Source organism: Gossypium arboreum, chromosome 10, assembly GCF_025698485.1.
Source record: "Gossypium arboreum isolate Shixiya-1 chromosome 10, ASM2569848v2, whole genome shotgun sequence".
Lineage (NCBI taxonomy): Eukaryota > Viridiplantae > Streptophyta > Magnoliopsida > Malvales > Malvaceae > Gossypium > Gossypium arboreum.
The window spans coordinates 107,608,411-107,613,738 of NC_069079.1; the positions used below are offsets into that span (position 1 = coordinate 107,608,411).

Below are 5,328 nucleotides of genomic sequence, written 5' to 3' on the forward strand. Positions count from 1 at the left end.
ATAGTTACATGGCCCAGCACACGGCCTAGGACATGACCCAGCACACGGGCGTGTGAGGCCATTTCGAGATTTTAACGGCCTAGCATATGGGCGTGTAGCTTGGCCGTGTGACCCAAGTCAGAGAGTTACATGGACACGGACACGGACATGGACTGGTACACGGCCGCGTGTCCTTACTTCGAATGTCCACACAACCTGAGACACAGGCGTGTGTATTAGCCGTGTGACCCCTGCAATGTGAAAAATTCTATCTTTTTCTATAAAATTTTATATATTTTTGATTTAGTCCCGAATATATTCTAAAGTGTTTCTCAGGCCTTAAGGGTTCAAATAAAGGACAATATGCATGTGTTGAATAAGTTATACTATGATTTATAAAACGTTTGGAAATGATTGATTTTAAGTTATGTTTTTACGGTTATGCTTCGTAACCCTATTCTGGCGACGATACAGGTTAGGGGTGTTACAATCAGCCACAAAATTTTCTTCTCAAAGATAGTAATCGATTATGCAATTATAATCTTTCAGCAACTCAATCCAGTGACACTATCTCAGATTTAATTCATTTTGAGAGAGGAGGTATTTAAGACTTTTATGATCTGTACAGAAATAACATTTTTCACCATACAAATAGTGTCTCCGGATATTTAAAGAAAACACCATAGCGGTTAGCTCCAAATTGTGCATCAGATAATTGTATTTATATGCTTTTAACTATCGGCACACATACGTAATTACTTTATCATCCTGCATCAAAACACAAACTAAATAGTTCAATGAAGCATCACTAAACAAAAAATATTCCTTCCCAAAAATACAACTTCTGGTAACCAAATTCAAATTTACGGAGCTTCCCATACAATTTCTGTTCATCCAACAATTGTAACACAATACTCAGGTGCTTAACATTCTTTGTCTTTTATTTTGAATATCTCAGGATGTCATCAATTAAAACCACAAAAAACTGATCCAGATATGGTTGGAATATATGGTTTCTAAGATTCGTGAACATTCTAGGTGCATTCTAGACTATGACGATCCAATCGATCCGGTCTAGCCATGATAAATCGTAATTCATACATATTTTTATCCCATACTTAGCCCATTTATGAATGGTTTCTCCTTAGATTTGGTGAATTTGATGCTCCTAATCCTTTAATTTCATGTTTTATACTTAGGTGAGCATAGGAGAGTAAAAAGAGCGAGAAACGAGCCGAAAACAGAAAAAATGGACCCACGTGGGAAATCAACACGGCCTAGACTTCCTCACACAAGCGTGTCACGCGGCCGTGTCCATTTGGCAGGATTGAAGCATGAATTACACGGGTACACTACACGCCCGTGCCTCTTCAACAGCCTTGACCACGTGCTGGAGTAATCACACATGGGCGTGTCCCTGCCGAGCCCAAGTATAGTCCTATTCAGATAAGGCCAATTTTTAGGGCTCTCAGGCATTCCAAAGCCTACTTAAACACCTGAGGAGACACTTAAAAGGGAAATGTAGAGTAGGAAGCAAAGAATTACTCAAGGAAAGTCCATTGATCCATCTCAGAAGCCGGATTCATCATCAAGACTGAAGATCTCCCTTCAAGTTCCTTCAGGAGTTTTGGGTTTTCTCATGTTTTGTTATCTTTATGCTTTTGAGATATTTTCTTTCATAAATATGAACTAAACCCCCTAAATACCTAAGGGGAATGAAACCTAAGTTAGACCTTGTTATTATTATCTGAATTGTATGATAAATATTTGACTTGTTCTTAATTATGTGTTCTTAATTCTTATTTTGATATTCCAGGATATTGATTCAAGTTAAGCTCTTATGCAGAGGAGGAATAGACCCTGTCTAAGAGTAAAATTGTCATAATTAAGCGGATTTTATTGCACGCCTAGAGATAGGGTGACAAGATTTTGCCGGATTAGGGTGAAACCTAATAAGGGAATCCATAGATCGAGTTAATGCAATCCTAGAGTGTTAATTAGAAAGAGATTTCAATTATTCAACCTAGGGTTAGACGTTATTAGTCTGGAGAGAGATAATAATATAACTTAAGGATTTCTATGGATCAAGCCAAAAGAATAAATCGTCTGATTCAGAGTCAAATACCAAGTGAAGTCTAGGTGGATTTTTCCTTAGGTATTGTCTCAATCAATCGAATTTTCTCAAAGGTATTTTCCCTAATTTTCTTTCTGCGCATTCTTAGTTAGTAATTAGTTTAGATAACCGAACCTCTTAATTCTTACGCTAGATAATAAAAAGGAAGTAAGTACTAGAACTCATAGTTCCTTTGGGGTTGACAATCCGGTCTTGCTGAACTATACTACTGTTCGATAGGTACACTTGCCTTAATCGTGGTAATAAGTTAGTCTCAAGAACGATTCATTTATAAATCTTTAAAACCTACTACGAATATCCCGTATCAAGTTTTTGGCACCTTTGTCGGGGAAATAGGATATTAGAAAAACTTAATTTTTATTACGTTAGCCATTTACTTTATTTGAAATTTAAGTTTTTATTTTCTTTTCTTTTCTAATTCTTCATTTATTTTTTTTCTGGCAGGTTTTTCTAATTTATGACCAGAAAAAACCCGTCAGGACCACTACTTTTTGACGGTGAGATCAATCTCACAGTTCACAAAAAACGAAGAGAAATAAGGCGAAGTTTACGATACACAGAGGAAGAGCAAGAGGATGATACTTCAACCACAACCGATGAGATGGCTGAAAACTAAGAAAATCTGCTACATCCTGCGATTGCTGTTAATCAAAATCCTACTCTGCGCACTATGTATGATTATGCTAGACCTTCTTTAACAGGAACTGAATCGAGCATAGTTAGACCTGCTGTAGCTGCAAATACTTTTAAACTGAAACCTAACACAATTCAAATGATACAGCAATTTGTTCAGTTTGATGGTTTGCAGGACAAAGATCCCAACGCTCACTTCGCAAACTTTTTAGAACTATGTGATACATTTAAAATTAATAGTGTTTCTGATGACGCCATTCGCCTTCAGTTATTCCCTTTTTCATTGAGAAACAAAGCTAAACAGTGGTTGAATTTGTTACCACGAGGGTCAATCACTACTTGGGAACAAATGACTGAAAAGTTTTTATTAAAACATTTTTCACCGGCTAAAATGGCTAAATTACGTAATGATATCTCTTCTTTTGTGTAGATGGATTTAGAAACACTCTATAATGCATGGGAGAGATACAATGACCGCTTGAGAAGATGCCCTCACCATTGGTTACCACTCTGGCTGCAGGTTCAAACCTTTCATAATGGCCTAAATCCTTCGACTCGACAAATGGTTGATGCAGCCGCTGGCGGAACCATCAATAATAAGACACCTGAATATGCCTATGAATTTATAGAAGAGATGTCACTGAATAATTATCAGTGGCAAGTTATGAGGATAAAGCCAACAAAAACAGCCGGCGTTTATAACATCGATTCGATCAGCATGCTCTCTGATCAGGTAAAACTCTTGAATAAGAAAATTGATGGTTTTCTTAGTTCTTCACAGGTTCACCTAGTAATGCAGTGCGAAGCAAATGGAGGTGGATCAAGCAGTTCAGATTACCCACCCTATGGTCACAACATGGAGAACGAGCAGTTAAATTACATGGGTAATAATTCTCGATCTCAAAATAATCTTTATAGTAATACTTACAATGTAGGTTGGAGGAACCACGCAAATTTCTCATGGGGAGGCCAAGGGAATCGGAGACCACCACCTCCAGGCTTCCAACAACCACCCTACCAATAAGAGAAAAAGCCGAACCTTTAGGAGATGCTAACAAAATTCATCTCAGTGTCAGAAACTCGTTTTTAGAATACCGAGATAGCACTCAAGAAACAACAAGTGTTGATCTAAGGGCTCGAAACTCAAATAGGTTAGCTCGCTAAATTAATATCTGAACAACCACAAGGTAGCCTGCCGAGTGACACTAAACCCAACCCAACAGTGCGCGTGAAAACAGTTACACTAAAGAGTGGGAAAGTGTTAGTTGAATCTGAAAAGAAGTCACCACAAGAAGCTGACAGAAAGGAGGTCAAACCCGAAAACAATGATAATCTAATGCCAAAAGTATATAGACCACCAACACCATACCTAACAAAGTTGAAGAAAGACCGCATGGATGCACAATTCGATAAATTTCTTGAACTTTTTAAACAACTACAATTAACTTACCTTTTGTTGAAGCTATATCGCAGATGCCTACATATGCAAAATTTTTAAAAGAGCTTCTAACAAAAAAAAGGAAGTTTGAAGACTTATCTATAGTGGAACTTAATGAAGAGTGCTCAGCCATACTCCAGAATAAACTGCCAATCAAACTGAAAGATCCAGGAAGTTTTACTATTCCCTGCTTAATTGGTATTTTGAATGTTGATAAAGCACTGCTGATTCAGGCGTCAGCATTAATTTGATGCCATATAAAATGTTTAAACAACTTGGTCTTGGGGAACCTAAACCCACTAGGATAAGTATTCAATTAGCTAATAGATCTATTAACTATCCTAGGGGAATTATAGAGGACATACTTGTAAAAGTACACAAATTTATATTCCCTGTTGATTTCGTTGTGCTTGACATGGATGAAGATGTTGAGGTGCCTTTAATCTTAGGTCGACCATTTTTAGCCACTGCTAGGGCTATAATTGATGTAGGTGATGGTAAATTGGTAGTTAGAGTAAGTGACGAAGAGATTATTTTTAAAATTTATGATACCATGAGATTTTCTAGAGAGCAGGATGACTCATGTTATTTCATCAACACTATTGATCATGTTACTCAAGATTCTTTTTCGAAAATCGTACACAAGGACACGATGGAACTGTGTCTCATCCAAGGAGATGGAATGGATAATGATTCTGAAATAGGAACCGAACTAAACTCCAATGAAATCTCCCCAAAACTAGCAGAATATGAGGGAATTAAGGTAAAAGATAAATTTAAACAAAAACCCTCCATTGACGAACCTCCCAAACTGGAACTTAAACAATTGCCGAATCACTTAGAAATGCATTCCTTGGAAATAATTCCACATTATCGGTAATTATTGCATCCAACTTGCAACCCAAGGAGAAAGAGGAATTACTCCAAGTATTAAGAGAGCATAAACATAGCTTGGAAAATTTCTGACATTAAAGGGATCAACCCTTCTTTTTGCACCCACAAAATTTTAATGGAAGATGAATATAAACCATGCGTGCAAGCCCAAAAATGACTAAACCCCAACATGAAGGAAGTTGTTAAAGTTAAGGTAATTAAACTCCTAGATGCTGGAATTATTTATCCTATTTCTGATAGTTCTTGGGTG

At 37.1% G+C, this 5,328-nt stretch overlaps 1 non-coding gene across 1 annotated transcript; it reads right to left on the bottom strand.

Moving 5' to 3' along the window:
• Window positions 1-3,143: 3,143 nt before the first annotated feature.
• LOC128283225 (small nucleolar RNA R71) lies at window positions 3,144-3,250 on the bottom strand. The gene has a single exon (XR_008273567.1). It is a non-coding gene; the product is annotated as a small nucleolar RNA R71 (small nucleolar RNA).
• Window positions 3,251-5,328: the final 2,078 nt, after the last annotated feature.